Source organism: Corythoichthys intestinalis, chromosome 17 (assembly GCF_030265065.1).
Source record: "Corythoichthys intestinalis isolate RoL2023-P3 chromosome 17, ASM3026506v1, whole genome shotgun sequence".
Lineage (NCBI taxonomy): Eukaryota > Metazoa > Chordata > Actinopteri > Syngnathiformes > Syngnathidae > Corythoichthys > Corythoichthys intestinalis.
This window is the reverse complement of record NC_080411.1, coordinates 45,652,405-45,664,733: the sequence shown is the minus strand read 5'-3', so window position 1 is coordinate 45,664,733 and position 12,329 is coordinate 45,652,405.

Sequence of the window (12,329 nt, the reverse complement as noted above, 5' to 3'; positions counted from 1 at the left end):
GCGGGATCCCAAGGCGTTCCCAGGCCAGCCGAGAGACATAGTCTCTCCAGCGTGTCCTGGGTCGTCCCCGGGGCCTCCCGCCGGTGGGACATGCCCGGAACACCTCTCCAGGGAGGCGTCCGGGAGGCATCCGAACCAGATGCCCGAGCCACCTCAGCTGGCTCCTCTCTACGCGGAGGAGTAGCGGCTCGACGCCGAGTCCCTCCCGGATGACCGAGCTTCTCACCCTATTTTTAAGGGAGAGCCCGGACACCCTGCGGAGGAAACTCATTTCAGCTGCTTGTATCCGGGATCTTGTTCTTTCGGTCACGACCCAAAGCTCGTGACCATAGGTGAGGGTAGGAACGCAGATCGACTGGTAAATCGAGAGCTTTGCCTTTCGGCTCAGCTCCTTCTTCACCACTACGGACCGGTGCAGAGTCCGCATTACTGCAGACGCCGCCCCGATTCGCCTGTCGATCTCCCGCTCCCTCCTACCGTCACTCGTGAACAAGACCCCAAGATACTTGAACTCCTCCACTTGGGGCAGGATCTCATCCCCGACCCGGAGAGGGCACTCCACCCTTTTCCGACTGAGGACCATGGTCTCGGATTTGGAGGTTCTGATCTTCATCCCAACCGCTTCACACTCAGCTGCGAACCGCTCCAGTGAGAGTTGGAGGTCACGGCTTGATGAAGCTAACAGCACTAAATCATCTGCAAAAAGCAGAGATTCAATGCTGAGGTCACCAAACCGGACCCCCTCAACGCTTCGGCTGCGCCTAGAAATTCTGTCCATAAAAATTATGAACAAAATCGGTGACAGAGGGCAGCCTTGGCGGAGTCCAACCCTCACTGGGAACGAATTCGACTTACTGCCGGCAATGTGGACCAAACTCTGACACCGGTCGTACAGGGACCGAACAGCCCTTACCAAGGGGCTCGGTACCCCGTACTCCCGGAGCACCCCCCACAGGACTCCCCGAGGCACACGGTCGAACGCCTTCTCCAGATCCACAAAACACATGTAGACTGATCGGGCGAACTCCCATGCACCCTCGAGGACCCTGCCGAGGGTGTAGAGCTGGTCCACTGTTCCACGGCCAGGACGAAAACCACACTGCTCCTCCTGAATCCGAGATTTGACTTCTCCGGGGACTCTCCTCTCCAGCACCCCTGAATAGACTTTACCAGGGAGGCTGAGGAGTGTGATCCCTCTATAATTGGAACACACCCTCCGGTCCCCCTTCTTAAAAAGGGGGACCACCACCCCGGTCTGCCAATCCAGAGGCACTGTCCCCGATGTCCACGCGATGTTGTAGAGACGTGTCAGCCACGACACCCCTACAACATCCAGAGCCTTCAGGAACTCCGGGCGGATCTCATCTACCCCCGGAGCCTTGCCACCGAGGAGCTTTCCAACCGCCTCAGTGACTTCAACCCCAGAGATCGAAGAGCCCACCACGGAGTCCCCAGACTCTGCTTCCTCAAAGGGAGGCGTGTCGGTGGAATTGAGGAGGGCCTCGAAGTATTCTCCCCACCGGCTCACGACGTCCCGAGTCGAGGTCAGCAGTACACCATCTTCACTATACACAGTGTTAATGGTGCACTGCTTTCCCCTCCTCAGGCGCCGGATGGTGGACCAGAATTTCCTCGAAGCCGTCCGGAAGTCGTTTTCCATGGCCTCGCCGAACTCCTCCCATGTCCGGGTTTTTGCCTCGGCGACCGCCGAAGCCGCAGTCCGCTTGGCCAGCCGGTACCCGTCAGCTGCCTCCGGAGTCCCACAGGCCAAAAAGGCCCGATAGGCCTCCTTCTTCAGCTTGACGGCATCCCTTACGGCTGGTGTCCACCAGCGGGTTCGGGGATTGCCGCCACGACAGGCACCAACCACCTTACGGCCACAGCTCCGATCGGCCGCCTCAACAATGGAGGTGCGGAACATGGCCCACTCGGACTCAATGTCCCCCACCTCCCCCGGGACAAGTTCTGCCGGAGGTGGGTGTTAAAGCTCTTTCTGACAGGGGATTCTGCCAGACGTTCCCAGCAGACCCTCACAATACGTTTGGGCCTGCCAGGTCTGGCCAGCATCTTCCCCCGCCATCGGAGCCAACACACCACCAGGTGGTGATCAGTTGACAGCTCCGCCCCTCTCTTCACCCGAGTGTCCAAAACATGCGGCCGCAAGTCCGATGACACGATTACGAAGTCGATCATCGAACTGCGGCCTAGGGTGTCCTGGTGCCAAGTGCACATATGGACACCCCTATGTTTGAACATGGTGTTCGTTAAAGACAAACCGTGACGAGCACAGAAGTCCAATAACAGAACACCACTCGGGTTCTGATCGGGGGGGCCGTTCCTCCCAATCACGCCCCTCCAGGTCTCACTGTCATTGCCCACGTGAGCGTTGAAGTCCCCCAGTAGAACGAGGGAGCCCCCAGAGGGGGCGCTCTCTAGCACACCCTCCAAGGACTCCAAAAAGGGTGGGTATTCTGAACTGCTGTTCGGTGCATAAGCGCAAACAACAGTTAAAACCCGTTCCCCCACCCGAAGGCGGAGGGAGGCTACCCTCTCGTCCACCGGGGTAAACCCCAACGTACAGGCGCCAAGCCGGGGGGCAATAAGTATGCCCACACCTGCCCGGCGCCTCTCACCATGGGCAACTCCAGAGTGGAAGAGAGTCCAACCCCTCTCGAGAGGATTGGTACCAGAACCCAAGCTGTGTGTGGAGGAGAGTCCGACTATATCTAGTCGGAACTTCTCTGCCTCACACACCAGCTCAGGCTCCTTCCCTGCCAGAGAGGTGACATTCCATGTCCCAAGAGTTAGCTTCAGCAGCTGGGGGTCGGACCGCCAAGGCCCCCGCTTTTGGCTGCCGCCCAACTCCCTACGCACCCGACCCCTTTGGCCCCTCCCACAGGTGGTGAGCCCATGGGAAGGGGAACCCACGTTGCCTTTTCGGGCTGAGCCCGGCCGGGCCCCATGGGGACAGGCCCGGCCACCAGACGCTTGCCTTCGAGCCCCACCTCCAGGCCTGGCTCCAGAGGGGGGCCCCGGTAACCCGCGTCCGGGCAAGGGAAACTGGGGTTCATTAATGTTGCTCATCATAAGGGGTCTTTTTGAGCCATACTTTGTCTGGCCTCTCACCTAGGACCTGTTTGCCATGGGTGACCCTACCAGGGGCTTAAAGCCCCAGACAACATAGCTCCTAGGATCATTGAGACACGCAAACCCCTCCACCACGATAAGGTGATGACTCAATGATGCAAAAATTCAATAAATAAATAGACAATTAAATAAATAATTAAAAGTGTCATTAAAATGCTTTTATATTAATATTTATTTATTTATTTCAATATTTATTTAAATTTTTATTTATTTATTTCAATTTATATTTATTTATTTCGATTTATATTTATTTATTTCGATTTATATTTATTTATTTCGATTTACATTTATTTATTTCAAAATGTATTTCGATTTTTATTTATTTATTTCAATTTTTATTCATTTATTTCAACTTTTATTTATTTATTTCAATTTTTATTTATTTATTTCAGTTTTTATTTATTTATTTCAATTTTTATTTATTTATTTCATCATTTATTTATTTATTTCAACTTTTATTTATTTCACTTTTTATTTATTTCATTCTTGCACTCTTGTTCCTCTGGAGGTGCAACCATGAAATAATTTTATCTGTCACGTTTGCTCGTCAAAGTTTCTAACGTCTGATTGGTTGCTCAGCAAAGCAAGTCTTAACGAGTCGATCTCAGATAATAGATTGACGCCTGAGGTGTAGAACATTTGTTTAAATGTTGTTTGACACTCATGAGCCGCCGTACCCTTGATGTCATATGTAAGTTGCCAATCACGGGAGTAGCGCCAGTATTGATGAGACGAACACGGAAGTGTGCATGCGAGGCAATCGGTCTTCCCGAGTCTATTGTTTTGTTAATAAACAAGTGTTTTATTCAGCTCAAGTGTGATCCTTGACTCACACAGAAACAAGCAACATTCTACATGAGGCATTGGCTAATTTTTATGTACACCCAATACATAAGGTGGCAGTGTAGATCCGTATAATCTAAAAAATAATTGCTCCCTCAAAATCACAAAAACGACGAAGATTCGTAGCGTGGTCAGTGTAGCGGTAGTAGGCTTTGACGCATTTCGCGTGTTGTCCAAGCAAAACATACATATGTCCAAAATGTGCCCAGAGCTGCTCAGAGAAGCAGCAAATTTAATCGAGGACACTGAGGAGAACTCCACCAGCAGCCCATGGTGGAGTCCAGTCTGTGGCTTCTACATCGCACGGGCCAGCGCCTTTAAACGGGTTGATGTCTGCATACGGGAAACTCTAGTATAACTCAAAGGTGGAACGGTCCTTGGATATTTACCAGATTTTATTTATTTATTTATTTTTAATCAAGTTTTGAAATAAGGCTAAATGACAGAAATAACTAGCAGTTTTCTAAGTAGTTTTACTCTGAACTCCGACATCATTTTTACATGATAATGATTTAGTTTGGGTCTAAGGGTGCTCCAGTGTCTCTCTAAAGTGGACCCGTTATCGAATAGGTCTCCGTTTTTCCCCCCATATATTTAACAAAGGGAGTTGCGCTGTGAAGCCACGTAATTTCATTCCGAAGCCAGCGCATTGCATTACCGTAATGCACATAATGCAAACAATAATCCAAATGAGGGGCGGCTGGTTTGACTTCGTTTTTATGAGTGGAGGCTGGCTTGACCGCAGTTCTAAACTATCGAAAACTCGATCGATCAACATCTTGATCTGACAGAGCCGAGATGATGCCAATAACGTTAATTAATTGCTCTGTTTTGTAGGACACGTACTCAGGGTCCAAATGTCCTGCTTCAATTTGTTCTGAGAAGTCTAACATGTCCCAAGAGAGCTCATGCAAAAGCTCAGATAATGCCGCCATGTTGGGAAGAAATAGGACGTAGCAATAGACCCTACCCACGTGACGTCACAACTCCTTCCTCCTGACTGGTGCCGTCCTATTGTCCGTCACCACATCATGTTTACCTGTTACGGCTACGTACATTCCTCCTATTTACGACGTGTTTTTCTGCTCGTTAACATTAATAATGAAGAAAAATAGTCGTGTAAAAACTGTCAAAGACGATTTCTCTTTTCTCAGGTTCTTTTATTCTCGTGGAAAAAACAGGAAGTGAACGGCACACAATTCTATAGTTACAGAAAATGTTCAAATACATTTATTGAGGAAATACTGACCGGCCAGGACATTTCACGGATACGGGCTCCATGAAAGTGTCTCACCCCCCTTCTTGTCCCGTATATATTTGTGTTAACAGATGTGGTCAGAGCCAATAGGCAGCCTAGTCCTGCCTTATGGCCAAGTCTGAATACAAACTTAACCTTATTTGGAAATAGGTAATGTGAAGCTGCCTGTTGGGGGCTGTTGAATTCTGTGACCAGCACACAGAGATAATTAAGTCCAGATGGTATGTGGTAGAACAAAGAACACTGTGTTTTAGGATATAAGAGAAATAATATATTCTAGTTATTAACTATATGAGTAAATATGCATACAAGAGTATAATAATAGGTAAATATATATGTGTGTATCCTTTCAATCCCTCTTTGGATTCAAATTAAAAATTGAATCCACCCAACTAAAAAACAAAACAACAAATCAGCAAAAGAAAAACAACAACAACAAAACCCAAGTAAACTCAAAGAAAAAATACATCACAAACCACGTGAGAGGTGACGAGACAAAAACGGTAAAACAAAGAAACGAAAAACGTATAATATAAACAATTAAAAAATAAACCATAATATCTGAGTCCAGAAAGCAAAACACATTCCCATTTCCCAAGGGTGAGCACACACGAATTCCCAGAGTCTGTCCCAAACAGGTGTGCAAAGTTAAAGTCAGCATCGCTGCAATCTCATGGCCTTGGTGTTATAAGGGATTGAGCTCATAACTTACTCCACGGGAAAAGGGTTCGGTCCATGAAAAGGGTCAGTTCCATGTTGATAGTCCATGGCTCAGGTTGAAACTAATCCTTTTTGTCAATGTGTGTTGAAGAAAACAATAATCGCAATCCTTAACGCAATGTCCAGTGGTCGAGAAAGCAGTTCAGAAAACAAGACGCAATCATCAATATCTTATACTATTGTAAACACTGACACCGCCCTCTTTTGTGCTGTAATCTGTTCAACTAAAAAACACAGAATGCAATAGAAAAACATCAAATCATAAACAATTAAACATAAAATGAGTCCGCCTATCTAAAAAAAAAACCAATGCTGGTCGCTCTTGTAGGTTGTAACGTCATAGTTGCTCATAAGAAAAAAAATGTATTAATACTATAAAAATGGTCGTTTAAATGTGATACAAGTTAAATATTAATCAGAACAATCACTCAATGACCTCATTTAAATAAAATGCTCGTTGGAATTCTACAGGCAGGAAGATAACTGTCACAATTAAAATTCATTCATGTCAAAGGAACCTGAAAACCTTCACGCACAGAAAGGACAATACCCTCGGCTGGGATGAAACTCGCACCAGTTAAAGCCAACGGGTGCACCCACTCAGGGTCCAAGTGGGGACTGAATCAGCCCTCCGATCATCTAATCCTCGGAGAGCATGGGCCCCATTCCTGACATCTGGGTCACCCTGCAGCCCCACCAGATCAGTGAGTCACCAAGCTCACGATGGTAATGGAGGCCGTGCATCCGGCGAAGGCCGTGCGTCCTGCGAAGGCCGTGCGTCCTGCCAACGGTGTTGACAGGACTCAAAAACGACATGAAAATAGCCAGATTATATCACTTATCCTCTCAAGTTATCATATCATATCTTACCACCTGGAGAATCCCAAAAGCATCTATCTCCAAACTCCTGGAACATATAACATGACAAATCATTATCACCTGGGAGAGCAATAACTCATCTGTTTCTTCCTACCATATTACTAACACAGAAACTAAATCCCTTCCATTTAAAATATGGGAGAATAATGTGCTTGAACAATATGCTTGCAAAAATTTTAACTCATCTGAATATGTAGTGTCATTTTATCTGTATGTTTTCAGTTGAACAGATAGCACAGATCCATCAAACCTTCAAAAAAAACTATCCATATGTCAGTAGATAATTAACAAAACATAAAAATATAATCATGTTTTTTTAGAGTTTAAAAATCAACACAACCCCCCATAGGTACAGTATATAATAATGATGATGATGATGATGTCCCTCTTTTAGCCATGCTTACAAATCAAAGCATGGCTATATATAACATAAAACTATAACACTACTAGGTTACGTAAAAACAAAAAAGCATTGTAATGAAAAAATCCAAACGATCATCATGAATTTATAACAACATACGAGATAAATCAAAAATCCAAACAAAATTGAAAGATCCCTCTTTGGAAACTAAAAAACAAAACATCATTTCAAAAGAAAAAATGTCCTTGTAAATACATCATCATTATTATACCCTACAAAAACAAAATGAGCAAACCCCATAGAGGCAAACATTACCAACATTAATAAATCTAATCCATTTGAAGACGCCTTTCTGGCACTCCGGATCATCATGTAATCAAATGAAAACATCCTACCAAATGTAATATTAAAAGAAGAAAACATAAGAAAAACTGGTGACAAATTCAAAGACGGAGAAAAGATAGCAAATCCGACAAGGCTAGTCTGAAGTCAGTATTGAAATGGCGAAGAGAGTCAGTTTTCCTAAGGGAAAACGGCAACAAATTCCAGAGCCAACAGCTGGATGCCCTTCCCCCATGGTCAGACGAAGCAAAGGTCCAGTATATTCTGCCGGCTGTGAAACAACCTCTGTTCCGCGATATCATCAGAAAGATTCAACCAACTCTTAGTAGGACTTCAGTATGTCGCTGGATGGATAAATAGCCTGGCGTAATGGGGTCTTTGCCAGTCTGATAGAAGGAATACGGTTCAGCCAGCCTGCTCCGGTCCAGTTGGAGTCCACCGGGAGTCTTTCAAGGGAGGCCTGCTAAGGTCACCATGGCTCAAGCTAACTTTGGCACTCTACCCCACCTATGGATAAAGTGGTTGAGTAGACCTAACCAAGTCCTTGCCTGATGTTAAATTTAAACGCGCAAAGCAAGGTATATCAAATCAAAAATGGCTTCTATAAATTAAAAAAAATAACCACAACAAAATAAAAATGTAAGATTACCGAAGTCGCGAAAGAAAAAGAAAACATTAAAAGGAAATCTGAATCAAAAATTCATCACACAAAATTTCAAAAGTGAAAAAGATCATTTGAAACTTATCTTCAAAGTTAAGAAAAATGAAAAGCTAAAAATTCCAAAGAATAAAAATCGGAAACCGAAAAATCAATAGTACGTGCTATCAGCCAAACAAAAGTACTTGAGCCTCAATTTATCAAAACCATTCGAACTTAAAAATGAAAAATAAAAATCAAAAATGAAAAATAAAATGAAAAATCAAAAATCAAAAAATCAAAAATAAAATGAAAAATAAAAATTGGTATTATTCTGGGAAATTTGTTCCCTCCAACGTAAATATGAAATCATCATAAGCCATACGAAAACGCAATTTTCCCAACTGTACAAACAAAATTCTTACATGATTACAAAATTAACAATTTTCCCAGAATAACGTCGTTTAGCGTAATGCCAAATAAAGTATTTCCTCTCTCAAAATTGTCTGCTCCCTCTTTAGTAATTTGTCAATTAAATTTGGCTGTGGCATCTCTCGACGAAAATGGCCACTTATTTCCCACTATAATTTCATTACAACAAAATTTACATAAATTGGACTTCTCTTCACATCCCAGATTCCGAAATTAATAAAAACGTTCATCCCTCTTTTTGGTCACAGCTGAAATAAAAAATAGCCAGATTATATCAGCATGTGACCCAAAAGATTACATTTTAGCAAAATTTGGCATTTTCAAGTCCTTAAAAATCAAAATTAGATTGCATATCGTCTAATATTTCGAACATGACTCAAGACAGGTCCCCTCTCATTCTTTCATGAATCAATAGTTGCTCTTTGTCAATTTTAAGATTTACTTCGGCTGCTTCCAATTCTCAGTGTCCCATCTACATTAAAACTAATTAGTACTTTGTCACTTCCACCTTTGAATGAAATCATCAACACTGGAGTTTCTTGAGCGTATTTGTGGTGCCCTTGGTTGCGTCCTGGTTACAGGAGTGCAGGGGCACATTAATAAAACCATTCAAAGCTACCTCAAATGTGATTGGATTCACCGTGATGCAGTCCAATGTCAGCAGGTCCCTCGGATCACAGTGACCTGTATACAAAAACATTCAGTACCTAAAGAATACATGTCAAGGGGTATTTGAACTCATGTCCAATCAGTTGCCAAACGGCATTGTCCCACCATGGGTCCCAATTCTTGAGCTTCGTGTCTTAGTCATCAATCTAAATACTCATGCATTAGTCGAGGTGAGATCTGGTAGGCATCATAGGTTAGAAGTCGGGGAGCTTTAGTGGTTGGTGTGGAAGATGGGAACCTGTCTCGGAAAACAGCAAACAATGGAGTGACAGGAGACCAAATGTTCAAGAACAACAAATTTAAACCTAGGATAAGACAGAATGTCAACCAATTGGTGAAAAATAAACAAGTACATATCAGTCTCACTACAGCACCGCAGGCCATAAATTATCTTCGTGCCTGGATCCAAACCTCTCCGTCGATAGCCAATTCTGGCAGTGTTTCTGCAAAAAGTCAAAATCATTTAATAACAATTTTAAGTCAATTAACTCACCTTATTGATTTGGAATCATGCGTTAATTTCCAGGTGTTAGGGTGTATCTATTTAAGTTCCAACTTCTAGTCTTTGTCTGGGATCTTTTTTGGATTTGGTCACAGGACAGCAGCCGACTGGCCTTTGCCATCTGCTTTCAATTAGGGGAGGGGGTGAAAACAAGTCTGTGTCAGCTATCGTGGTCATCGTCTGGGCTGGGGCTCCGCTGCCCCCCCTCCCTTTTTCACTGCTTCTGCAGTTCTCCTGTTACAATATATATATATATATTATTTTTTTTTTCTAGCATAAATATAACAGCTGTGCCAACTGTTTCTTCATAATTGATAGATTACAGTTAAGATTTTGCCGATTTAGTCTCGCTTCAACAGCCTTCCAGAGAAGTTTATTATTATTAAGCTATTGGTTTAGAGTTCTCGGATGGAGTTTAATTTCGACATTTGTTGATCAATCAAATGTGAAATTATCTCCCACCGATGTATTATTTTTAAATCAGAATACTACCTTCTTAGCACAATATTTTCACAAATCACAACAATCCTTGCTCCATATTTTAATCAGATATTTAAACCTATTTTAATCTATGAGCTCGTGAATGAATAAATCATTAGTTTAGAACTAAATAAACACATTAGAGAAAAAATGTCGTCTAGCAGCTCATTAGCTGGTCTTAAAACTTAAGGTAAACATATTTTATCAAACAATATAATCATTGTCTCGACATGTCATTTTCCGCCAAATTAAACAAATCTCATTACTTTTAAGGTTGTTTAACAAAACATTTTGAGCTCTAAAGATCATACTATCGATCTCAATTAAGCTCACTAGTTTATTATTTATTTCACCTCACTCGCTTTTCATTTCATTCATAAATTCTATTTCAATAATCAGTTGTTCCCCATTACTATCAATTTGATATTAGTTCTAGTAAAAAGAGAGGGCTTAAATATATTCTCAGTCACCCTTGTTGTGTTTGGCCAGAACACAACAAGGGGGGCTCACAGCGGCCCGCTCTCCTAAATTTTGAACACCATCCCCCTTTTCTTAATCAAAGGCGCCACGTGGCACACACGGGTGCCTGCCAGAATATGAACAAAGGCGCTTCATTTATTATCCTATACTCGATATTTAAGTATTTCAAAAACAATTACTTTGTTCGTCCGCGCTCCCTCTCCACTCACGAGAGCAGAATAAGGAGCGCTCACTTCACTCACAATTAGAGGAAAGAAAAGAAAGAGGACAAAGAAGAGAAAAGTTGGGGCACCCCACACACACTGACACAAACCAACGACAAATAACAAACATCCGCGGAACAAATTTGAGTTGCTCATGCCCCCCATCCCAGGATCTCAGCGTTCATGCATACGCTGGAAATGCACTTTACTCGTGATTTACGCAAATCGGTCCTGCCGGAACTCCTCACATAGGGAGTTCTTAATTACAACACGAAACGGGTCGTCAAAGACGCCCGGAACTACCTCACATAGGGTGTTCTTATATGCATTTTGTAATCGCGATATATAAATAGATAAATAACATACACATTATTAATTTCCTCAATAAAAATTCAACCCCCTCCGGGGCAGCAGCGCAATAAGGCAACAGTGCAATCTTGTAACACTCCTACCTTATTTTGGTACCACACCGTCTGTCCCCGAGTGAGCCGAATTCCAGAATTCTGTGCCGCCAACTCCCGCGAGAATCCTGCCGACAACGCCAATTGAAGAAAAATAGTCGTGTAAAAACTGTCAAAGACGATTTCTCTTTTCTCAGGTTCTTTTATTCTCGTGGAAAAAACAGGAAGTGAACGGCACACAATTCTATAGTTACAGAAAATGTTCAAATACATTTATTGAGGAAATACTGACCGGCCAGGACATTTCACGGATACGGGCTCCATGAAAGTGTCTCACCCCCCTTCTTGTCCCGTATATATTTGTGTTAACAGATGTGGTCAGAGCCAATAGGCAGCCTAGTCCTGCCTTATGGCCAAGTCTGAATACAAACTTAACCTTATTTGGAAATAGGTAATGTGAAGCTGCCTGTTGGGGGCTGTTGAATTCTGTGACCAGCACACAGAGATAATTAAGTCCAGATGGTATGTGGTAGAACAAAGAACACTGTGTTTTAGGATATAAGAGAAATAATATATTCTAGTTATTAATTATATGAGTAAATATGCATACAAGAGTATAATAATAGGTAAATATATATGTGTGTATCCTTTCAATAATCAAAATGGTGAAGGCGTGTGTGGCGGTCGGTTGCAATAACAGAGAAGATAGACGGAGAAGACGGAGAGACTTGAAGTTCTACCGGATTCCGAGAGACCCGGAGAGAAGAGAGCGAGATGGGCTGCTGCAATTCGACGAGAAAACTGGGCTCCAAACGATTACCACAGATTATGTAGTAGTCATTTTATATCTGGTAAGATGCATTTAATATATATTTAGAGGGTTTTGGGCTGACAACCACAATTAAGATCATTGCTAGGCTAATCGCCGACAACATACACGTACGTATGTAGTGAGAGTGGTATCGCTAAACCATA